General features: G+C 45.1%; 1 long non-coding RNA gene across 4 annotated transcripts in view; it reads right to left on the bottom strand.

Moving 5' to 3' along the window:
• The window catches only part of LOC149856695 (uncharacterized), a 279751-nt gene that overhangs the window by 204669 nt on the left and 49095 nt on the right, over positions 1 to 25987 (bottom strand). The window contains exon 1 of one of the 4 annotated variants that reach the window (XR_016438380.1): positions 14923 to 15145. The exons of the other annotated variants lie outside the window; for them this stretch is intronic. This is a non-coding gene — a long non-coding RNA (uncharacterized LOC149856695). Of the gene's footprint in view, positions 1 to 14922; positions 15146 to 25987 lie in introns of those variants that run through there. 4 annotated transcript variants of the gene reach the window in all.

Genomic DNA, 25987 nt, shown 5'->3' with positions numbered 1-25987 from the left:
TTTGTGATGGTAAATTCAGTGGTTTAGCTGTTAGCTCACCCTATTCACATGTTGCCGCATGCATGCAGCCTAATCACATTTCTTCCCTTTTCTCTGAAGGCCATTCAGCAAAACCAACCATGTCCTTTTGTACAATTCCATGTTCAAGTTCCCCTTTTTAAGAAAGATTAAAAAAAACCAGAGATTGAATTTCTCTATATATTAAGGAGCTGCTGAACTGGGTAATAAACTGATGCCACCAGACCAATTTGAAAACATCGTAGTAGTATTGTTAGTAAATAGATGTATTTTGATAGTGTTCAAAGGCCCCATTCAAGATCACAGGAGCCCTTTGTGCTGGGCACTTTCACTCACCCTGAAAGACTTGCAGACTAAAGGGTATTTTTAATATATTAATGACTGTGGATACTGGACATGTAATATTTCAAGAAACCCTGATGAAGCATCCCTAAACAAAAGCCACTGGGCTGCACTCACTACAGTTTGATCAGTGCTCTGCAAAACCCCTTGATGAGCTAGAGCTGTGGTTTTCAACCTGTGGTCTCCCAACCCAGGAGGTCCACAGACTACGTCTAAAGAGTCTGCAAAAGACAACTATGATCAATCAAAAGTATGCGAATACCCAGAGTTGCAATTCAATCGGGTCTGCACCTCCATTCCAAATTTCCAAAGAGGTCTGCACCTCCATTCAAATTTTTTTTAGGGGTCTACAAATGAAGAAAGGTTGAAAACCACTGAGCTAAATAATGAAATGACTTGAGATACAACCCAGGGAGGACTGAGACATATCTCTCCTGTGATGCTAAATGGCAACAAAATAAGTAACTAAGGGCATTGACAGAAGTGGCATTTGTTGCGTGGTTGGCCCCTTGAAAGTGCTCTACAGCTATGTCCTGACAAAAAGGAATGGTTGCAGAGCACTTTAAAAGTGCCCAGTTGCATGACAAATTAACCCTCATTACATGAGGTTCAGATGAAGACACGCCAAAGCAGAGCAACTTCATTAACTTCTATAAGTCCCTGCACATGAGCAAGGCTGGGCTGATGCAGTGCAGCCCCACCTCCGATACCGTCTGCAGGATGGAAGGGGAAGAAAGGAGAGAGAAGGAACTGCAGGTTGGGGTTTGCTGCAGGGTGGGGATGGGTGGATTGGAGCTCAATCCCCTTCCCCCAGACCAACAGGGAGCATCGATTGGGTCATGGGGAGGGGTAGAGGTATCAGTCTAACTCATGGTGCTTTCTATGAAGCACCATGAGTTAGACTGGGGAACTGTCAATCTGTCAGCGCCCCACATCACTAGTGTAGGCACGTATCACTACAAATAAAACTCAGACTTCCTCCACCTTCTACAGCACTGTACTTTTAGAATAAAAATGCTCAGTGGATCCCAGTGTCAAACTACAGCATATCACAACCCCTCCCAACTGCTTTCTTCCTCATTATGGCCCCAGCCAGATTGGCTCATATCTAAAATAGTTTCTGATCAGGCTCTGTCTCTAACAGCACATAGCCTGAAGAACAGTTTAAGTACAGAAGGAAACAGCCAGGAGCTGGCAAATATAATCTCATGTGAATTTACCTAAGAGGCAGAAGAGACAAAAGAGAAAGCAAGCAAACCAGTTCCATCCTTCATTGTTAAAAATACTTCAAAACTTTACAAAGAAAGCCGTAAAACATTCTGAATATATTAGAAATGAAGAGAAGAAAAAATGCACTTATATAATAAAAAAGACCTGACTTTAAAATCTGCGCGAGCATGAAGTGGCTTTCTAATCCTTAATACGCTCTATTTAAATAGAGTATGTACTAGAAAGCCATTAAGGCAGGGTGATTATATTAACAATTCATCAGTATTCCCTCTTCAGATAAATGCATTCAAGACCTTTAAAACTAACCTTTCAGAAACAGGGTGTCTCCTGCCCTTGAATTAAAATGGCATTAGAACGTGCCATATTTCTTTAAAAAAATGAATGAAAGTAGAATTGTACAAGCAGCTTTTAACTGCTCAGAGGAAAGCAATGCAAGATCCACATTTGTGGCTACACTCTTTTGATACAAAGCGAGAGCCTACTGAGCAAAAGATCTTACTATGCCTTGAAATGAAGCTCTATTTGTTCCCATTGCAACACTTCATAATACTCTATCATTGTAAATTAAATATTATCAGAAGCAAGAGCTTCCAAGTGGACATGGGGCAGTAGGGTCCGAATATTTCTACTGATACAATGAGGAACTTCTCCCTATTTATCAGGGACCTAGTTAATTCTTGCAATTATCAAGAGACTATGACCTCCTATCATGGCCAAGGGCACAAACAACTCTATAAGACCATTAACTGTGGCCATATTCTGCTGAACATCCTCCATGAAAGACTCAGATGACTTGCCTAGAATGGCTTTGTTTTCAGGAACAGCAAGAAGTGACTGCACATCTGCCAATTAGTACAGTTTGCCTGGAAACAAGTGAGAAACTTTCAGCTTATCTGTAACTATTCAAAGGTCCCATTCCCAGCAGCATAGCGAAGGGACAGGATTACACATCTGAACTAAAATACATCTAGCTGTCCATTTGCATGCTTGATTTTTTTGCAAGTACCATAATTGTTCACATAAATTTCCTCTTCCCAAACTGATCCTAGGGATTATTCAAAACAAGACTCTCTAAGGGATATAAACATTCTCTCCAGAAAGTTCAGAGGTTCTTCTGATTCTGACCTCCTGTAGGACACGCAGCAGGAAACATTCCTCAGAAACAGTAAGTTTTCCTAAGAAGTGTTTCAGTGATGTGGAACCTCCGATGAAGCCAACACTTGATAGTATGGGATTCCTTAAAAGGCTTAAATTCAAGCCCCTGGGGGAAGGACATCTATTACAGAAGATAAATGGCCACTGAAGCTTTTCTATGGGCAAGATTGTATCAAGCATTATGACAAAGGGCATCCCAGTAATTTAACACTGCTTTAAAGAAAAGCTCTCTACATTATGAAAACTAAAACAGCTTTGCATTACTTGGAAAGTAATCCATTTTCATCTGGGTATCAGCCTGGAAAATCTAATAGAAACCCTATGTACATCCGTTGGATTTCTTCAATTCTGGAGACAGAGACACTTCACTTCTGTGGTTTCTCCTTCCTTCCTTTTTATCTTTGCTTATTCCATTTTTTATTAATTGGGCTTTCTCTTTTCTTGAAACTGCTTTCTCACAAAAGCAATAATTCTTGTATGCTGAGCCAGACACCTAACACTTCCTGTGTTAGGCAAAAGCTTCATAGGATGACAAAAAAGTTTATTTTACACTTGCAAAAGTGTGGGAAGGTGTGAATATGCCCTGAAGGAAAACATCTGCTGTGACAGGGACAGAGCATGGGGACTGGATACTTGCATTCATTTCTGCTCTGCCTAAAGAAATATGAAAGACAAAGATACACTGAGGTGGGTTAAAGATAGCAAAACTCTCATACACACCCACACGTGCACCCACACAAGCACTCAGCACCAGTCCCTCCCTCAATGGCTTCTCCCTCTTGCCCTCTGGGGACAATGTGCGAGCAGAAGCAGTAAAGTTCTTGAACTCCATTAACCACTGGAGCAGGAGCTGTGACTAGCAGAAGGCCCCTTAAATGCCCAGCCTTTCTGATATGGCTGCGGTGAGGGTCCGTCAAAGTTTGGGGCTAACAGCAGCTTCTTGCTCAGGCAATGCATTTTTACACTTATCTGGACACTAAGTGCCTATGGTCCGCAAGACTTCTGGGACTATATTTTCCTTTCAGCTCTGTAAACCCATGCTAAATTTGCACATACAAGTATTGCAACCGCACACTGTTGTCCACACAATAGGTTAATAAGATGCATTTGTGTTTGTAATTAACCAGTGCATATGACCATACTTCGGGGTGGGCAGTTATTTCAACTGGTGGACCACTTAATGAGTGTTGGTGTGTTGTTGAGTGCTGCACACAAAATATTTCAGAAGATGTCATTTTAACAAATGGTAGATAAAAAACAAATCATATATTAACAATCAAACATCTACTATAACATACTTTAATTTTATTTCAAAAAATATTTTTTGTCCCCATTTATGTGTTGTTGAGTAGCGCATATAGAGGTGATTGCACAATAGCTCAAAATAAAATCTTACCCTTGTATATTGTGGGAGGTGTTGGGGGGTGTGCACACGTGTGGGGGGCTGCCCGTGCATTAGGTCCTGGGAGGTGGGGAGCGAGAGGGTGTGCCAGGGGGCACGTGCAGCATAGCTTGCCAAGGTAGGCAATGCAGATGCAGTCTGCCCCACCATCCAGCCTGTGGCTGCCCCTATAGCACCCCACATGGGGCTGAGCCCTGTCTGCAGGGGTGGCTTTGATTTAAATCAAATTGATTTAAATCACTGGTCAGGAAGCCTCAGTTTAATCATTGTTTTCTACAAAAAGTGCATTCTTGTTGTTTGATATCCTTTATTCATTTAACTTCTTGAAACTTTGCACTTTTAGAGAAAAGTAAGGGCTTGACTCTATGTACACAAACTTTCAGAGACAAGAGGGCTGATGGGTAGGTAATCAGGTCTGTTATCTCCAGGGATTCGGGTTTTCTGTTTCTCACAGAAAAATGCAGTAAAATGCAGATTTCCCCCCTTACCAGAGGAAAATGCTGATTTCTCATTTTAGAGGAGAAACCCATGGATTTAGCAGTTTTGCAAATAGTTCATTGTAGGCTGGCAGAGTTCCAGCCTGCAACAAGCTGGGAGGCAGCAGGAGGAGAGCAGTCAGGCAGGGGGTATATACAAGTGCATGTATATACACGTGGCCACCAGGCAGCCTGGAAAGCAGCTCCCACAGGTAAGTGAAAGAGGGACTGAGGCCCCCACAGGCAGGAAGGGAGGGAGTTGAGCAGGGCTGGGGCTGCGGCTGGGGCTGGGACTGTTGCCCAGCCAGGCGGTGCATGGAGCTTGGGGCCTGGGGCCACAATGTGCAGCTGCAGGGCCCTGGTGCAGAGCAGGATGGGGCCACAGGTGGCTTATCTAAGGGGCAGAGGAGTAGGGCCAGCTCTCTGCTGCTGCGCACACTCCTGTGGGGCACAAGGGACCTGTGCCCCCCCAGAACTGTGCACAGGGTGGGGGTGCGGCAGGCTGTCTATTGTGGGCTCAGGTTCCAGACCTACTGCCCTTCCCAGGGCCTCTGCAGCCCGGTGGGTGCAGCCCAGAGCTGCAGGACACAACAGGGCCACACAGGAAAGCTGCTTGCCACTGCAAACTCCATGCTTCTCTGGCAATGAGTCCCTCACGCACACTGCAGCAGCAAGGGGTACCACGCCATGCCACCACCCCTGCTGCTGCCAGGTGGGCAGGGGATGCACTGTCAGGGCAGCAGGAAGGCACTTCCCCAATGTGGCCCCGCTGTTCCCTGTAGTTCTGAGTTGCACCCACTCAGCTGTGGGGGTACCAGGAGCGGGCGGCAGGGTGGGAGCATGAGCGTGCAGCGGGTATCCCATGCCCACCCCCACCTTGCTCACAGATCTGGGGGGCATGGGCCCCACCCCGGATGTATGCACCACAGCAGGGAACCACCACACCCCACCCAAGCCTACAGCAGGCAAACAGTAGTGGGGAGAGCTGGGCTCCACTCTCCTGCATCAGCCACTGCTTCCTGCTGGGGGCAGCGGGCTGTGGACCTGGGTCCCTGGCCCTGTAGCCCTAGCAGCTGGGGAGCCCCTCCAGCTGCTGGGAGCATCAGCAGGGGTGGATAGGAGCACTGTCCCATTCAGGCTGCCCCAGCGCAGGTGTGGGCAGAGCTCAGGCCCATGCAGAGCGCTATGGGAGTAGCCACAGTCCAAACACAATCAATTGGCTGGTGCCAGCCCATGGGCCAGATCCAATCAGTTGGCAGGCTGGATCCGGCCTGCGGGCCATATTTTGCCCACCCCTGCCATACACAGAGTTTAACGAGCACCTACACAATTCTACGTAGGTTTCACACAAGTAGCGGGTCTGAAACTAGATCATAGTTTACATCTTGGCAGTGGGTATGTGCATAATAGGTTCTGCTAATACATTAAACCTGCTCCAGTGAATTATACACTAATGGGCAGATGCATCCAGTCCCCCATATATATATCATATTTTTCTTGGCCAAATAGTCCGTAACTCATGGACACTAAGATGACACTTGGTAGTAAAATTTTATGAAATAGAAAATATACACTGCTCCCAGGTTTCCACATGCTGACAAACTATTTAACCAGGCTGCTATTTTTAGCACTGTCAAGCAATCAGATGCTGTTCATAAAACACTTCACCTTAAAACATAATTACCTTCCTCAGACTACTGTGCTGGGATTTGTTCTTTTCACCTTTAATGGGAAACTTTAAATAAGGAAAAAAATAGATGCTGATGCTGATGCAACTTATCAAGAAACCTTCAAACATGGTAAAGATCATTCTTAATGGAAGGTAAAAAATGGAACTCTAATAGTCTACATTTTAGTTTAATGAAATTGAATGATTATTGCTCTTTGTAGAAAGATCCTGAGGCCTGATGACTAGCTGTTAGATAAAAGGATAGTGGGGAAAAAACTGTAGCTAAAAACAGGCTGAAAATATAGAACAGGCACTGTCTGATCTTTTATATTTATGAAAAGGCTGGTTCTGACAAGAAGTCCTTGTCCTGAATCCACATCCTTCTTTCTTAGGTCCCTTTTTTCACCATCATCCTCCCAAGCTGGTCATTATCGAATAGCTCTAGCATTTTAGGAGAATGGGTAATCAGTGGGGCAGCAGTGCCAACCTAATCACTGGTGTTGTTTATCCTAAGCTCTTCATTTGTATGTAGCCTCTAAAAATGACTGAAGTTCTTCAGGTAACTGCAGATAAATTTACATTATGATTCTTAGGATCTCTTAGCAGCAAGCTCAGCTTATGGAAAGTGTCATAGCATTTCCCTGCCTCGTTTAAATTTCCCATTGTGTCTGATGTGGCACTCTCACTAGGTACAGTCCACCCAACAGAAAGCAGAGAAAGCAGTTTTCTTCACCTGGCTTCTTCACATCTTCCTACCCTATGTAGCATTCAGTGACCACCCAGGTATAGATCCTCAAAAGTTATTTAATTACCTAATTACCACAGAGAAATGAATGAGATCTTTGGGTGCCAGTGGTTAAGGTGATTGCAAAAAACTTGCTCTATTTTGTGTCTGGTTCCTACTGGCCGCATGTAACAACAGGAGCTTCCTTGAACCTTGTCCACTATCTTTGTCAGGGAAGTACAGTCACCAGTTCCACACCGTGCACTTTACTCTTTCCCAGCTCACTCTACAGTACTTTTCTTCCCCTTCCCTTTCATCCTGTAAACTTTCCAATGTCTCACCTTCCCTTTCTCCTCCCTGCCTCCTCCCAGTTTGCCCAAGCTCTTCCTCACTACACTCAGCCCTCTGCCCTCTCCTGCTGGCAGCACACACAAAAATCCACCAATCATACTCTCTTTGAAACCAAAACATCTTACCTTTAAATAACAGTGGGTGTGTCTACAGAGGATGTTCACTGTGCAAGTGACTAATTGACTGTGCGGTAAATGTCTCAGCATCTACATGTGCGCCCCTATTTGGGCACACTAAATCAATAAACTGCAAGTCCTAACTTGCTGCAGAGTTTTTTCATGAGCAGCATTGCACATGTAAATGCTGTCCCAGCTGGCTGGGGCACAGGGTGCTTCAGTGTGGGCCAGCAGGCAGGCAGCCCCTGCAATGAAGCACCCTCATGCCCCAGCCAGCCACTCAGGGCTGCTCCGATGGGGCTCCACACGCTGCATACGGGCTGGATGAGGCCCAAGAGTGCTTCAGCACGGGGCCAGCTCACAGGGCTGCTCTGACTAGGCTCCACATGCTGCGCACAAATAAACTCTGCAGCAGTAAGCTCTGGAGTTTATTTGTGTGCATTAATCGTACGTGTAGATACTTTGGACATTACTCAAGAGTCACTGAAATTAGACCTCATGGTATTTTACCTGAAATGCCATAGAAAATTAGGGTTGGAAGAGACCTCAGTGCGTCATCAAAGCTGGACCATCCCCAACTAAATCATTCCAGCCAGCACTTTGTCAAGCTGGGCTTTAAAAACCTCCAAGGATGGAAACTGCACCACCTCTCTAGGTAACCTGTTCTAGTGCTTCACCACGCTCCTAGTGGAAAAGTTTTTCCCACTATCTAACTTAAAACTCCCCTTCTGCAACTTGAGACCATTGTTCTTTGTTCTGTCATCTGCCACCACTGAGAACAGTCCAGCTCCATCCTCTTTGAAACTATCCTTTAGGTATTTAAAGACTGCTGTCAAATCCCCCCTCAGTCTTCTCTTCTGCAGACTAAATAAACCCAGTTCCCTCAGCCTCTTCTCATAAGTCATGTGCCACAAACCCCGAACCATTTTCACTGCCCTCCACTAGACTCTCTCCAACTTGTTCACTTCCTTTCTGTAGTAGGGAGCCCAAAACTGGACACAGGACTCCAAATGTGGCCTCACCAGTGCAGAAGAATGAAATAATTACTTCCCTCTAACCTCTGGCAATGTTTCTACTAATGCAGCCAAGTATGCTGCTAGCCTTCTTGGTAACAAGGGCACACTGATGACTCATATCCATCTTACTGTCCGCTGTAACCCCCAGGTCCTTTTCTGCAGAGCTGCTGTTTAGGAAATCAGTCCCCACGCTGTAGCGATGCGGGGATTCTTCTGTCCTGTGTGCAGGACTTTGCATTTGTCCTTTTTGAACCTCATGAGATTTCTTTTGGCTTAATCTTCCAATTTGTCTAGGCCATCTGAATCCTAGTCGTACCCCACTGTGTATCTACTACATGTCCCAGCTTGGTGTTATTCGCAAACTTGCTGAGGGTGCAATCCATCCCAAGTTCCAGATTGTTAATTAAAATATTGAACAAAACTGGCCCCGGGACTAATCCCTGGGGTACTCCACTTGATACTGGCTACCAAGATATTGAGCCGTTGATTCCTACCCACTGAGCCCAACATTCCAGCCAGGTTTCTATCCACCTTACAGTCCATTCATCCAACCTATACTTCTGCAGCTTGCTTGCAAGAATGCTGTGTGACATGATATCAAACGTGAGACTTGCTAAAGTCAAGATATACCATATCCACTGGTCTCCCCACATCCAGAGAGCCAGTCATCTCATCATAGAAGGCAGTCAGGTTTGTCAGGAATGACTTGCCCTTGGTGAATCCATGCTGACTGTTCCTAATCACTTCTTCTCCTCCAAGTGCTTAGAAATGGATTCTTTGAGGATGTGTACCCATGCTTATTTATGGATCCCCAAAATGAAAGAAAACAAATACAAACTAATTTGTGCAGAAAAGCATACATGATCCATATATCAAGGCATTTATCATTCACAATGAATAGCACAATAATTGAGGAAGAGTGTTAAACATCTACTTCCATGTGTTCATCTAATAATGCAAATAAATCAGCAAAGTCACAAGAGGAATCCTCACTTTTTCACAAATACACTTTAACCTCAGGATCGTTTTCCCATCAAAATACACTCACATTTGCAGAGAAGATTTCTCTTTATTGGAAATAGTAATTGACTGCTAGAAGATACCTTGATGACATTTTAAAAACCCATTGCCATGCTTCGCTGTCAGCATTTCAGAACACAATAAAGTGCCTAGCAGAATAAGTCAGCATATTGCTTAGGAAATAGTTCCTATGACAACTGTGTGAATAAAGGAGATGCCAATGCCTCCAAGATGTCAAACAGACAGGAACAAGGGACAAAATCGAGGATAAACTAATGCCTTTGCTTATTCCTAACCTGGTAGTTCCTAAATTTGTAAGGAACAGTAGTTCTTAGCCCAACTCTGACATATCTACCTATGGTGAATAAAGCCTCCAGGCCTGATTTAACTCCAACTGAAACCAATGACAGCTGGATCAAACCTTTAGTGCGCACAAAATCTTACTGGCCTCAATAGATCTGTTTTTGGCAGTGATACTTCTCAGTAAAAGCCAGGGTAGAAGGAGAATGTTCATTATTAATATTTATTAATATTAACTGTGTATTTCACTTTAGACATCAACCAGAAGCCAAGCTAGGACATGCTCTACCCAGCTTTGTACTCTGAACTGCAGGAAATTGAGCTGGATGGACTGGTACTGGTGGTTTTGACTTGGTTTCACATCCTGGGGATGTGACAAGTCGCTCGCTCTTCCAGTGTTGGGTCAGTGTCACAACAACCCAAACACTTGAGGTCAAATTCAGCCCTTGCATATGCAAACTCATGCCCGACCGGTGAAAATGAGCTACAAATTCAATGCTAGTTGCACCCATTCCTGCCAGAGAGAGATTTGGACCATTCTTTCCAAAAAGACTATCCCCTTACTCTTACTCTTAAAAACAAACCCCCGAACCCAAATTATGTTTGTTTTAAACCTAAAGCACAGCACAGATTTGTCAGACTTTCCTTCAGAGCCATAATGCTTCCAAGTTTTCCTCCAGGCATCTCATTATCTGAGAACTGCACAAATCTCCATTCCACTGGCTCTGTCTCATATCTCTATCCTGAGTCTCTTATGTATTTCCAAAAAACAAAAGTTAATTTGTCATGCTCTCCACAGGACTGACCTTTCAGTTGTTTTTCCTTTATCAATACAATACTAGCTCAGAAAGCTGGTTTGTGCATCTTACAAAAGATCATCTGAACTTCTAGTATGGAAAAATGGGACTGAGACTCAGCTGACCACGCTCAAACAGAGTCATGAATATGCAGGTACCTGAAGTGTCTTTATAGCTGGTCTTATCAGCAGGTGGTCGATTGGCCAGTTGCAGTAGGACCTCTAGGCAGGCAGACAGGAGGGGAGGGCATCTTCTGGCTGACCTGAGGAACAGTTCCTCACAACTTTTACATGCAGTCAAGTTTCCATGGTGATGGGAATAAACAGGTTTTACAATCAGAGAACAGAGCTAAAAATTGTGGCCTTCTGCCATTCACATGGAAAGGCACCTGCGGTGCTAGGCGTAAGGGTAAAATGTAAGAAGTGTTACCAAAGGGCTGAGAATGAGAAACACAGCTTAAATATACAAGTTACATTGTTTTCATCCAGGAGTGTTCAATAAAAGTTACTCTGAACATCAGCCTCTGAATAAAGAAAAACCACCACTGGGGTACAAGAGGAAAGTGATTTACATGCATAATAATTCCATAGAAAGTGGCACCTCTTTGCAAAGCTAGAGCCTATTATGCAGGAAGTGTGATAAGATGAATATACAAAAAAAATCCTGCTTGGATTCTGAACAACACAAACTAAAAATATCCCTCCAGCATGTCATTTACAGATTCAAAGGGCTGTTTAGACTGAGCTTAGATTGTGATCAAACAACACTCAATGCATTTTGTGCAGTAATGATTAAAGACACTGCTTGATTTTAGGTGTTCTGATTGCTTTCCTCACTTCATTTTATTTCTATTTTTAAATTTGCACTTCATGTTCTCTGCATTGCTGCTGGAAGCACACGGCATGGAGTTTAGCTGGGGATTAATGGGGTGTGTGATTGACGATACAGATCACAGTGGACATATTTCCAAATGGAAATAATGCTTGGCAAGGAGATGAAGAGAAACATATTTCATGGAAAGCAGACTAGTTCAGCAGCGTCACTGAATTACTCCATAAAGGGGATGAGAGGCTGAAGACATCAAGGAACCTGTTCCAAGCTCTGTTTTTGCATATGCACATACACACATCTGCGTTTTGCAGTTACAAACACCTGCTAAAATATTAGTCACCTGCCCCATGCACTTTAAATTATCCAATGTGAGCCAATGCACAACTGCATACACAAAACCGTTCAGCTCCAAAGGCTTGTTAGTGTCTGATCTTGCAAGGTAGCAAGAACCCAGAACATCACAAATGTTGTGGGCAGCACAAGAATCACATGGCACAACATAAGGTGAAGCCCTGAATGGCTGCATTTCTCAGGATTATCTAGACACCATGGAAAATGAGTAGCAGGTGTTCAGACATTTGCATCTATAAAGTACATATGGAAGTCTGGGCACAGGAAATTTTGTACATGCACGAGCAAAGGTTGAGATCTGAAAGACCACACTTGACTAGACCTACCAGTCTAACAGGAAATTGCTCCTTCTGTTTCAACTTTGAAAGGAGGCAAAATCTAAACTCTCCTAAATAAAGGTTATTTCAGTCCTGTGTTAAAAGGTACTTGAACATAAGTTAATTTACATAATGCAATTCAGCCAAAGAATTCACAGGTTCACACCAGTTTCCATTTAAGTAAACAGGAGTTGCAGGTTTTCAGTGCCAGTGAAAAAAATCAAAGTATGCCTATTCCTAACTATAGCACTCAAATTTGGAACATTTTGTCTTTATTTTACCAATACTGATAAAATTTCTCTTGATTCCTAGTTTATGAATATTAATGTGATTGCACTAAGCTTTTTATTTAGATCTACAGGACCAAACCAAGACTAAAGCTGATCAAAAACCTTCCAGTTTTGAAAACTTTTTTATGGAAAAAAGGGGAAAGATCTCTCCATCCTGATCCCACAGAAACACACGCATACACTGTTTTCCAACCAGGTGTGATCAAAATTTCTCCTGGGCCCTCTTCACTTCCAAGATATTTTACAAAGGAGCAGCTTCTAAACAGTGGTAAGAGATGTTCTAGTTTAATGGCAGCTTCAATTATTTAAGAAGTAGAAAAGCTCTGATTTGCTCTGTTGCATGCAAAGTCCAGACCAGCCAACAGAGGGAGAAAATTGCATGTACAAAGCCCTGGCAACATCCTTAACTAAGTGATATTTATTGTTTGCTTCTCCCCATCTTTCATCTTTATGTGCTCAATGGACATTAGCCTTTGCTCTTTATAGGTGTGGTCATTTCTTGAGCTTGTTCAAAGCAGACAATAAAAAGGAAAGGCTGGTAATAGGTTTCCCCTCCCTCTGCACATGGAACATGTGAAAAATCTGAGGACTGTGCTCAACATTCAGGCCTAAAGACTCTCAGAGTTTCTCTGATATTTAAGTGAAATAAGACAGGTGGCAAAGGAGAATTTCATTACCCAGGTTTTCCTTGATTAGTCCATTACCCAGGTCTTCCTTGATGTATCATTTTGATGACATATCAAGGAAGACTCAATTAACCTTGTGGTCTTTTTCCTATGAAATTCTTTTAGTCTTTTGCTAAGGCCCCTTGGGAGGAGCTGAGCACACTCATCCATCTGCTGACCCTAATGAGAACTGTGGACATTTCCTTCACAACAATCTAGCCCCAGTCCAGATGGGCACAATGACTGCTAGCACTCCTCAGGAGTGGATCCACAATACACACCTGTACCATGAAGGGATGACATGAGGAAGGGCAGTTAGCATTTCTGGAACATTAGCAAGGAGACCCTTATGTCACTCAGGTGGGCAGTTATGCTAAGCCTTTATACAAGTTGCATATGAAAAGCTTCTTCTCCAACCCTGCCCCTTTTTTGCACACCCATTCCATACAGCCCCGGATATTTTCACTCACAAAACTACCTCAGGAAACAGAATTTCCCATCAGGCTAACAAACAAGATACATTTTGAAAAACAAAAATCCTTCACCGTACTGCTACAGGGAAGTAGGCCTGTGCAAAGCAGCGAGTATTTGCTTCAGATTTGGCTGATTCAGGGAACAGTGATTCAATTTGGTGATTTGAATCACTGTCCTGATTTGACTCGGCCGAATCTGATTCAGAGATTCAGCTGCTGCCGAATCTCCGAATCAGCCAAGCCAAGCCAAGCCAAGCCCATTCTCCACCCGCTCTCCCAGCCCATCAATGGCTGCTCCGCCTGCCCCAGCACCCAACACTTTGAAAAAAAAGCCCCAACCAGGCAGGTGCTGCCAGGCAGGGGGCAATCCCCACTGCCCCCCACTGCCACATGCTGCATGGGGGGCTCTGCATGAGCCTTCTGACCCCCCCACCCCCACTTCTTCCAGCCCCCCCACAGGTGCCCCACCCAGGCCAGCTCTAGCCCTTTAAGAAAAAAAACAAACGAGGAAACCCCCACACTCACCGGTCCTGCCGGTGGGGGTGATCCCCACTGCCCCACGCCATGTGGGGGTTCTGCATGAGCCCCCAAAGCCCCAAGGCCGCTGTAGGAGCAGTGAGTCCCAGGGCTTTCCTCGGCTTTTTTTTCATAAGGAGCCGGAGCTGGCCCGGGCAGGGCACCTGTGGGGGGTGCTGAGGGAGCGAGGCCAATGTGGGGCATGGGCCAGTGCGGGGCAGCAGGGATCACCCTCCTCCCCTCCCCCGCCCAGCAGCACCCAGTGAGCACTGGGGGTTTTTTTTAAAATACCGAGCTGGAGCTGGGGGAGTGGTGGGGGAGGCGGGGGTTTAGGGGAATGGGGAGGTCGGGCGGGCTGGCAGCGGTCCCCCCCATGGTCCCCTCCCCCCTTCTTGCCCCTAGCACTTACCAGCTTCGAGTCTGTTGCAGCTCCCTGCTGCAGCCACCAGGGGTTGCCCGAATTGTCAAAGCTCTCTGAATCTTTTCCGAAGATTTAGAAAGCTTTGAATTGATTTGGACCTCTAAATTGGTCTCCTGATTGGATTCGGATTTGGAGATTCAGCCGCCAAATCAGACAGAATCTCCTCCAAACTGAGTCACCACCCAAAGCTTTGCACAGCCCTATAGGAAAGGTCATGCCTAGGTTTAGCATTAGCAGAGTCAGATCCCCATCTAAAGGAGGACATCTCAGATCAGTTAATCTGCATGTGTATACTCCAACGAGCACTAGGAAACCACATTGCTACAGAAGAATCAGAAAAGTATCACATGTACCTCTACTCGTCCTGTTTGGAGTATAAGAAACCTCCCCCTTTTGTGATAGCCCAATACATTATGGGCCTGACCCTTTCCTCTGAACCAACCTTGATTTCTTGGGGAGAAGAGGAAGGAGTGAGCAGGCAATGTGGTCCCAAGAGCACTCCTCAGTTGTCTCTGGACAGCCCACAAACAGAGGAGTTTCTTCTCACCTCCTTTTCCCCAATGAGGAAAAAAACTAAATGGAAAGCAAAAATATTAGACAGGAATAGACTCCTAGTTCCTTCAGGGGTAATCTGCCTAGTTTTCTCTGATGAAAAGAAGAGCCTGTCCTCCTTTTCATAGTACTGCTGCCCACTGAAAAGGGAGGAAAGGCTAAACCTGCCTTCTGAAGTTCTGAAAGTCAAAAAGACACCGCTAGAGGTTTGTTTGCAGGTGCTTATACAACTCAAAAGGCTGCAATTAGAGGGAGTTGAGATCTGAAAGCCAATGTGCTGTGAGCTTTTGCAACTGTGAACTTCAAGTGAAAAAACTGGGACTTGTGAAATTCTGTAAACCTACCAGCCTCTGAAGGGAAGTCAGGAAAAGCTTAGCACCAAACATCACCTGTATATCAGCTGATAGGAAGGATTTGCAAAAAATCATCTGAGGCACCATACATCAGAGATAGCCTCTTTCCTTCATTTATACATTTCTGATAACCCAAGGTTGTGTGAACAGACACACATTTGGATAAACAGCTTGGGGGGGGGGGCGGGAAATGACACAGGCATTCAGCAGCTCCAGCCACGGCATTTATGTTATTCTGAATATCTTTCAATGTATTTTAAGCCTAGAAGATTATTAGTTTCCTGATGGAGGTTGATTAAAGTTAAGGCAGGAGATTTAATACCTAGGGTTGGACTCAATGATATACTAAGGTCCCTTCTGACCCAAACATCTATGAATCTATGAATATGGAGCACAGCATTCAGGATCATCACTGGTTCCAGAAGCATATGCCTCAGACCTATGGGACCTTATTTTTCTCTGTTCCTTTCTTGAGTCCCTCTAGCACTGGCCTCCTCTTCTCTCTCCTGATTTCCATGACACAGTCTGGCTTTTTTTCGTTCAAGAGCCTTCTCCTTTGCAGCTCCTGCCAATATACCAACCCTGTATCTCATCTGAAGACACATCAAGGAAGATGTGATTAACCTTTCATTTTTTTTCTATTAAATTCTTTTAGTCTTTTTCTAAGGCTTCTTGAGAACAGCTTAGCACACTTGTCAATCTGCTGACCCTAACAGGTACTGTGGACATTTCAATCACGACAGAATCTAGCCCCAGTCCAGATGGGCACAATGACTACTAGTACTCCTCAGGAGTGGATCCACTTCACTACCACATTGTGTGGTGCAATACACACTCGTACCATGAAGGGATGACATGAGGAAGGGCAGTTAGCATTTTTGAAACATTAGCAAGGAGACCCTTATGTTACTCAGGTGGGCAGTTATGCTAAGCCTTTATACAAGTTGCATGTGAAAAGCTTCTTCTCCAACCCTGCCCCCTGTTTTGCACACCCATTCCATAGAGCCCCAGATATTTTCACTCATAGGACTACCCCAGGAAACAGAATCCCAGATGCAATGACTTCACATGCAGTTTCACTCAGATCTGGCCAGCTCTCATCTTTCATATGTGCAGACACAAAACAGATCTCTTTTTACAGGTATACAACTCACTAGCACACAGGAATGGACACCCCCCAGAGAGAAAGCAGAGATTCAGTTTCAGAAAGTCATGTCAGGTTGATGCAATATTAAAGGCTTCAAATTATCTCACTTTTCCTCTCAACCAAGTTTAAAATCATAGAGCACTGTGCAAGTCAGAGAAAACTAAAAGAAAATTATAAATAAAAAAGAATTGCATTGACTAGGCACTTAATATTGTAAGTAATATAAAGTGAGATCAAACAACACTGTTTTCATGCAAAGAAGAAGATCAAGTTCAGTGAGCATCACTACAGAACTTGATGATCCTGGAAAGCTCTTTGTAAACCAATTAAAATAAAGTAAATAGTTATGTCTGCCAGAAGACATCAAAACCCCAGTGGCAATTCTCACCTCCAGCCAGCAACACTATGTCTAGGGACAGAAATTACACTGTTATAACTGTAACTAGGATGCAGCCCATCCTATGAGGGAGCTGTCCCCCCTGGGAAATCCTCAGTTGGGGTCTGCAGCCGGGGGGGAGGGGGTTAAACATCCCTTCCCCCACTCAAACTTACTGCTGGCTGTGACTGTGGACTACAAATCCCAGAGGCACCTGGAAGCAGGAAGAGGAAGTGATGAGCAACGCTGCAGAGTCCTGCTGCTGTGATTTTGGACTGTCAATCCCAGAGACCTTGAAGGCAGCAGGAAGAGGAAGTGAATATACAGCCCATGCTGACTACATGTCAGAAAGCTGTGCTCTAGGTCTCCCCAGCTTCTGGCTGAGCTACTGAGCATGTGGCTGCATTTTCTGAATCAAAGGTAAACATCTGTTCACTTCTGTTTCTCTGCAGCTTAAATTAAGCTGCAAAGACTGAATCAATTTAGCCTCAAGCTTTTTGACTATCTGTACTTAGCCTATGTGCACTACAGTTTTTTTTTAGTCTCTAATTTGATATACTTGAAACAATGGGTCTGAGAGAATATAGAGTCAAAAATCTTCTCCAGAATACTTCATCTAGGAACTGAAATATGGTGGGATTTGAAGGCGGTTTTATCTTTTAACCAACATCTGAAGATATAAGTGGCCTGACTCTCCTAAGTACCTACAACTCCAGTTGAAATCACTGGGACTTCTAGGCTTCTAAATCCTTCAAGAGATCTAAACTCTAAATCTAGTCTAGAAGCACAATGATTAGAGCAGGAGACTGGGGCTAAGTATAGACATTCAAAAAGCCAGAGGCTGAATCAGTTCAGTCTTTCCAGGTTAGTCTAAAATGTGCATCTTGAACTGAGAAGCAAGTGAACAGACATGCATTTTTGATTCCAGAATTTCAGCCTCATGCCTGCAGTGGCTCAAGCCAGAAGCTGGGCGGCACTAGAGCATTCCTCCCAGCCTGCCACCAAAGGGAAGGGAGAAAGCTCCAAGGTTTTTCCCCTCCCTCTGCTTGAGTAGAGCGGGCCAGGCCCCAGCCTGGGGCCAGCATGCTGAGGCCAGGGAAAGGAGAGCTTTAAACCCCGCTCTATGGCCCACATGGGACCCCAGCCCAAGAGCAGCAGCAGCTGGGAGGGGGTGCCCCTGCCAGGCTTATCATCCACCACCTACTCCCCCTCTCCTGACCTGGGCCACCATGCTGAGGGGGGGAGAGAGAGGTTTAAACCCCATTCCTGGCATGCAGGGGACCCCAGCTGGGGTCTGCCTCATGGGGAGTGGGCAGCCCCTGCCAGGCTTCTACCCAACTGCTCCCTGCTGTGGGGGGCAGTCCCTGCCAGGCTTTTGCCCCCAACCTCCTCCCCAAGCAGCCTGGGAGGGAGGAGGATTTAAACCCCCTCCATGGCTGCACGGGACCCCTACTCGGGTCTGCATTGTGGGGGGCTGCCATGCTTCTAGTGTCTCACAACCTGCCCCAGGGCCACATTCACCCCCATCCCCATGGGGACCTCAATTTGCCTCCCCCGTGCCCCTTCTCTCCCTTGCGCCCTTTCCCATCCAGACATTTACCTGCTCAGCTGGGTGCTGCTCCACACACAGCCAGGCTGGGCTGAGCTTCCAGCCCCTGCTGGCTCTGGCTGCTCATCTGTGTCCGTGCACATCCCTACCCCCCATCCCTCCCTGCAGCCACCCAGAGCCTGTGCCCAGGCTGCCTGTATTTGGTGGGGCTAAGCCCCTTTAGCCCTGGCCTTCTGCTGCCTATTCTTTGGCCCCTTCCCTGATAGAGTTGGGGTGTGGCCATACCCCAGCCCTGGGCAAGCACACTGAGGGAGTGGGGGAAGCGGGGTTTAAAGCCCCTACCTTGCCTACATGACACCCCAGCCAGGTCTGCCTGGGTGGGGGACAGGAAAAGGGGGACATCCCCTGCAGGCGTCTGCCCCCTGTTCCCCACTCAAAAAGTTGGGGAGGTCTGCCCCTGCTAAAGTTTTTTCCCACCCTCTCCCACTCAGGCAGACCTGCCAGCCCTGGGCTCAAACCCCTCTCCCTCCCTTCTGCCTCAGCCTGCCAGCCCCAGTCAGCGCCTGACTGCCCCCCACACTTGAGTGGTGAGTGGGGAAAAGTCAGGCAGAGGCTCTTCCCTGTCCCCCGGCACACCCCAGCAAGAGTCCCATGCTGGCAAAGAAGGGGACTTAAAGCCCCTCCCCCCCGCCTCATTCTGCCAGCCTGGCCCAGGGTCTGGCCACACCCCACCTCCACTCCACTCCAGCAGTGAGTGAGGAAAAGCCTGTGAGCAGCTGCTCTGCCCCCACCAGACAGACCCCGGCAGTGGTCTGGGGCTGGGTTTTCTCAGTCAGCCAGAGCAGTGATAGTGCTCTGGGAACAGACATCCTAGCCCAACCCAGGGCTGCAAAGCATCCTGGGATGCTGGGGAACTGTGATTTAACTTGAACCAGGAAAGGGTCTGGGACAGAAGTTCTATAAATTGGTTTGACCTAAATCAGTTAAGTCTGATACTACATTCAGCAAGATTTATCTTAAACCAGTTTCAGCCATTTTGAAAGTGGTGTGTGTGCACTGAACTTCTGTTCCATTACAGGTTTAAACCAGTTTCTGATCACTTAGAATGGTTTATGTGTAACTTCTGTCCCTAGCCTGGGAGTCAAGAATCCTGGATCCTACCCCTGACTATGTAACTTTCAGTAATCTGCTTTACCTGTCCTCAACTCCATTTACTTAACCTAATAATGAAGATAATACAACACCTACTTCACAGGAGGGGTTGTGTGAATTAATTCTGTGAAGCGCACAGTGATTCAGAAACACATGGTGCTGTAAAAAAATGCATGTGATAGGAAACTGGCCCTTTATTAATGATAAAGAGAGTACGTGAATGAACTATCTGCTAAGGCAATGTAGTACCAAACAACTATAAATGAATACGTTTTTTAAAACAGCAGAAAATCCTTAACATATTCCCCATGAGCTCCAGTTTAACTCAGATCAGCTTAACTCAGAACAGGATCAGGCACAATGTATACAATGACACCTGCAGAGTAATAAAAGGAATCTTTGTGATATCATAAATCCTCATAAATTCTGAATCACTTTTCAGTTCCTTTTTGCAGAGAGCAGATATCTATATCTGAAACTGTAATTAGGTGAATGACACCCGTTACCATGGTGACACTTTAAAAAATCCATTACCCAGCTTTGCTGTTAGCACTTTATAAAACAATAAGCTTCCTGGCAGAATAAGTCAAATGTATTGCTCGGGAAACTGCTTCCATGACAACTGTGGCCTTGTGTATATGAGAAACGGTTTGCTGGTACAGCTATGCCAGTAACACTATACCTACAAACCACTGTCAGAGAAGCACAGCATATCCTAAGGGATTGGGGGCCGAGGAGAAGAAGTATTCTTGTTGGCACAGTCAAGAGGCTGGTTTGCCAGTATAATTGCATCTATACCAAAGCTGCTGTCATCACAGCAGTGTTGCTTAAGGGTGAACTAACTACTTGGGTGGGAAAACCTTAAGGACAGACCTGATCTTGGAATATCAAGGAGATCCTGACGTGTTGGGTAGAGATGCAAGGAAAAGAAAAGCCCTGTTGAAATGGCTGATTTGGTACAGAAAATTGTGTTGAGTTGTACTTTACTAATATTCACTTCTTTGGCCATCCCTCACAGTCAAAGATGATGGTCTTCCACGATTGTATTATCCGTGGGTCCAAAGACGGCTGACGAGGCCAATCTGGGGTTGACAGACTGCTGCAACTCAGGTGTGTGTTTCCATGTGGGGTGGGTGGTTCCAGATTCTTGGTTTGGTCTGCAATCCGCTGTTTCTGCTGCTCCCACTTTTCCATCTCCTGTTGTTGTCATAGGATTTCATAGTATTTACAAGTATTCACTACTTGTGTCACATATGTGTAAGATGTCAAAATCGGCTTTAGAGAGTGCATTATAAGATGCCAGAACATAATGGACCAAGTTAAACCAGTGACCCACAGTAGTATCTGTTTACATTTCTGAGACAGGGAATTTTCTCCAAGGTTTCCTCCTATGTGGAGGCTGTGGTTGAGGTCCCTTACCGATGTAAGGCATATACTTCATACTCAATTCTGGAGTGCACTTGGGCTCCATGCCACGCCAGGGAGCACCATCATGAAACATGACCCACCTCCTTACTCCTTCTCAATGCATGTCAGCATTGCAGGATTGAGGCTATGTAACCACCTTACAGCAGTCATAAGCACATCAGGTAGCTCACCTGAGAGACATGCTCAGGGCTGACCTAGGGCCTTTGTACTTTTTCCTTTTACTGTATAGAACAGTGGGGAATGGCTGGGGTGTGATTCATAATATGGATCCTGGAAGCAAAACAGAGGCTACACAGTCATAATGATAAGGGCAGCATAAGAACCTAGGGAGAGAACAGTGAAACATAATCTACAACTGGGAATAAGTTCAAACCCAGACCCAAGCTTCTTACAGATAGTGGGGAGCTAGGGCACATCTCTCAATGGCTTCTTGGGTAAATAGAAACAGACAACTTGTTTTCTCTCCTGCATTCAAAAGTCCCATTAAAAAATGTGTGAAAGTGGACAAATATTCTAGGAACTGACCTGCAGATTTAATGGCTGGGTCCAGGCAAATAAATATTTCTCAAATGGCTTGAGGGGACTAAGAAGTCAGTGGAAGTGCTTTCTTTCTCAATCCTATTTCTAGCTGTAGTTTTGCTCTCAATTTGGAAGTTTGCATACTGAAACAGAAAGACTAAGAGAATTTTTTGTAAGACAAAGCCAAAACTTCAGCTCACACTTCTATTGCCAGATAGTACCGTTCCAAAAGACGTTCTTCCAGCATACAATGCAAGTCTTCTACAAGCTTAATGTTCACAAAGCAACCACTTTGACTTCACTCAAAGTCAGCAAATGGTTTTATTGAAAAACACAGAAGTTCTGAGCGGTATGGTATTCTGTTTATTGATTCAACGTATTTGTGTGGGTGGTTTCACTTTAAAAAAAAGCCAAAAAACTAATATTAGGTATTGTGTCTTACAAAGTAAACTTTTCACTTATAGGACAAGTTGTTTCTATAGAAACTAATGCTTTTCTAGCAACACATTTCACATTAGGGTTGCTATAGGAACAGATTGAGAGAATTATAGAAATGTGTTCAGTAAATAAGTTCTCAATAGCTCTTCCCTAACCCCTCCCCACCCACAGTCCCTACATAGGGTGTCTTAATTTATTTGAACACTTAAGTGTGTGGAATGTTTCTTGGAACATTTTAGAATGTCATTCTTGTTGTGTAGTACTTCAATTCACTTCCACATCTTTCATTAGCAATCAAAATCCTTGATTCTGCACACAGGAATATACACAATGTTGATTCAGGCACTGAGTTCACACCATAGGAGACATACAAAAAACTAGAACTCTTGGGTGCAAAATGACACCTTTTATTAGACCAACTAATAGTTCCAAATAATTCTGGAACTAAGAATTCTAGTTTTTTGTATATCATTTTGTCTCAGACCAATACAGCTACCAACTACACCCCTACATCCAGAACCAAATTGAACAAGTAGTTCAGAAGGATGCACGTGACAAACAAGGTATGGGTAATCCATTAGTCTAGTTTTATTACACATGAGCCTATACTCATATATAATCTAACCAAGTATAACCACGCCTTCCATTCCAAGCAACCCCTACCTGTAGGACCAAGAAAAGAGAAGACTGGATTTCACATGGAGATCCACTTTTCACCATTGACCCCTTTCTCCATAGTGTTCTGAACCAAACCTCTCAGCTCCATCACCCTTCCACTTTGGGATGAAATATCTGCATGTTGCAGTTCTTTCCCCTAAAGCTACAGCAACACTATTCACATTAATTGTGTTATTATAACTCTTAATGCCACTGGTTTTATATTTCATTAAGTATGGCAATATCTGACATTAAGTATGGAAATATCTGACATATTGCCCACTGCTACTCCAGCACCAACACAACTGGGGCAACGTGTACTGCACGCCCAGTCTATGCATTCTTTCAAGAATAGGCTTTGAAGATAGGACTTGTGTCCACTTATTTGTTCAGTCATAGGTGGGTCTGGAAGATGCCATGCATATAATGCATGATACAACAAATAATATTTTCCAACTTTCCAGGCAAGTTCCCCATGGAACAATTAATACTTTCTAAAGTCATAAGCTTCTTTTTCCTCTTTTCTCTCTCAAAAATCACTGAAAATCCTTATCTTCCTGGCCTACCAGAATGTCTCATTTACTTACCCCAAGGCAAGCTCAGCTTTCTGCAAGTTCACAGAGGCTTGGGTTCAAACAGAATGCCTAATAAACTCCACATGAAAATCAAGGAGGAAAAAGAAAAAAGTCCAATCCAAAACCATCTAAACCTGTGGTACTTACAAGCTATGATTAGTATCCTCGCTAATAAAGACACAAAGAAATCTCACTAGAGTCAATTAGACAGACTGTGCTCATTTTGCTGAAGTTTTATATACATTCCTGTGTTAAAAACTGAGCCCTATTTTAATATACCTCACATTTTCTTTATAGAGAAGACTTATTTCTGTGTGTGGCCTATTCACAAAATTGTTATTTACTACTTGCCACTCCAAAATGTTTTATTTCACAAGTTGAGAAACAGTACATGATTTGAGCATTAAGATCATTTCACTACTAATGACCTTTCTATAGATCACATAAGCGTTTGGTCATAAAAGCCCAAAAAAGAAAAGCAATACCAGATCAGAAAGTGTAACTCTAAGGAGTTGTCCTCAGTATATCTCTTTCCCAATGCCACAAGCTCTCATTTAGACTTCCCTACTGGGCTAAGAATTATTTCATTCAGACATCAGTAGAACCTAATCAATACAAAGATAAAAAAGCTACTTGAATCAAAGCCAAGGTCTTTTCCCATCTTAAAGGTATAGCATCCCAGATTTTTGGCATATTATAGCAAACCTCTCCCCTAAAGATGTCCAGGGGGAAAATATCACACAAGAAGTAGAATTTAATACCATAATAATATGCAGATTTTAATTAAAATGATGAAAATGCAGTAGCTCCTCCCAAGGATACTTATTTTGCCATCCACACTTAGCCTGCCAAGTAAGAATGGCTACCATTACAATGGGAAATGAGCCACAGAGGTTAGATCAGGGTGGGCAAAATACAGCCTGCAGGCTGGATGTGAACCACCAGCTGATTGGATCTGGCCCACAGGCAAGCGCCCACCAATTACTTGTATCCAGCCCAGCCAGCGACTGCCCCGCTGTGCTCTGCATGGGGCTGAGACCTGCCCACTCCCGCCTGGGGCAATGTGTACTGCACTCCCAGCCTCCTCCGCCCAAAGGCACCAGTCCCAGCCAACAGATACAGCTTCCAGGCAGGCCTGCTACTGCTACTACTACTGCTGCAGCCATCCAGGGAACTGCTGGTCTCCCTCAGCCGTCAGCAACTTCTCCTGTCCCTGCTGCAGTGCTCCAGGCAGCAGGTAGGGAGAGAAAGCTGCAGTGTTGAAGGGAGCAAAGTGGGCTCTGCCTGCAGATCACTTTGGTCCTGCTTGTGCATGGCTGGACGAGGAAGCATGTGTATGGAAGGGGGCATGAAGGAGTTCAGCTGCTCACAAAGCCCCACCAGGAAGGCACGGGACAGGTAGATGGGATGGGAGCAGTAGCAGGAGCCAGCGTGGACTTGGTGCAGCCCTGCCAGGCAGGTGTGGGACAGAGACCAAGAGCCAGCAGTGCGAGGCGAGGCTCCCTGTCCGATGCTTCCCTTTTCTAGTGGCTTCTCTTAGTACCTGCCAGCAGCTGCTTTCCCACCCTTTGCAGCACGCTGCCAGTCAGGCAGGCAGCACTGATCCCCCCTCCACCTCCCCGCACCCGCGGAGTGGCTGGTCTCAGCCACCACAAAGAGGAGGCAGGGGGAAGCCGGGTAGGGGGAGAAAGCCCCCTACATGCATACACTCAGCCCACCCACACCCCAATGACACTCCACACGCACCCACACCCGCTCAAGCATCCCACCCCCACACCCAACACTGTTCTACACACCCCACCATACACCATATACCCCAACACATCCCACACACATACACCCACACGCCCTACACCTCATCCACATATACACCCCACCCCAGCATACACACATATCCCACACCCACACATACACCCCTCCCACACTCCCATACACCCCACCTGCATCATACCCACACACCCTCCAACCACATCCTCTCCCAACCACACTCACCCCCAACATACACCCCCCCCCACTCCTCCACACACAATATACAGGCAGTCCTCAGACTTGCAACATAATTGGTTCCTGAAAACGGTATCTTAAGTCAAAACGTTGCAACTCAGAACTGATTTTCCCATAGGAAACAATCTTATAAATGGGGGATTGGCTTCTGAACCAAGGCCCGATACCTTCTTTTCACCAAAAATAACCCAGAATTTTGTACTCAGATCAATTATAGATGAGTAATATAGCTACATTAATGTATTTATATTGTAAATAGCAATCATATTGATTTAGAAGAACTTCTTTGAGGTGACTTTGCTGGACTTTTTGAAGGGCTCTTGGTTGGACTTTTTGAAGGGTTCTTGGCTGGATTCTTCTCAGAAGCCTTGTCTGCAGGTTTTTCTGGAGTCTTGTCTACTTTCTTAAAGAAAGCGTTCAAGGAAGTTTGGACATATGTTCTCCAGGGAGATGGGTGACACAGCGACTTGTTCGCTATCATGGCGTCACATCAGATCAAGCATCGTAAAGCCGAAACTGACATCAGAAAGTTGAAACAGGGTGTCAGTTTAGAAACGCTGTAAGTATGAAACGTTGTAACTCAAAATGTTGCAAGTCGAGGACTACCTGTACATGCAAACCACCTCTGCCCCCCCAAAAAAGGAGTACTTCCTGAGCAAGGGGAGAGACATCTGGTGGCAAAGGTCAGGGGTTAGGGGGTAGGTCCTTGGGTCCCAAGATGGCAACCAGAGGGTGGGGCTACACTTGCAACCCTCAA

This window comes from Crocodylus siamensis, chromosome 10 (genome assembly GCF_052110815.1).
Source record: "Crocodylus siamensis isolate JL-2025a chromosome 10, ASM5211081v1, whole genome shotgun sequence".
NCBI classification, from domain to species: Eukaryota; Metazoa; Chordata; order Crocodylia; family Crocodylidae; genus Crocodylus; species Crocodylus siamensis.
Note: the sequence above shows the minus strand (reverse complement) of the source record. Positions and strands in the feature narration are given on the sequence as shown.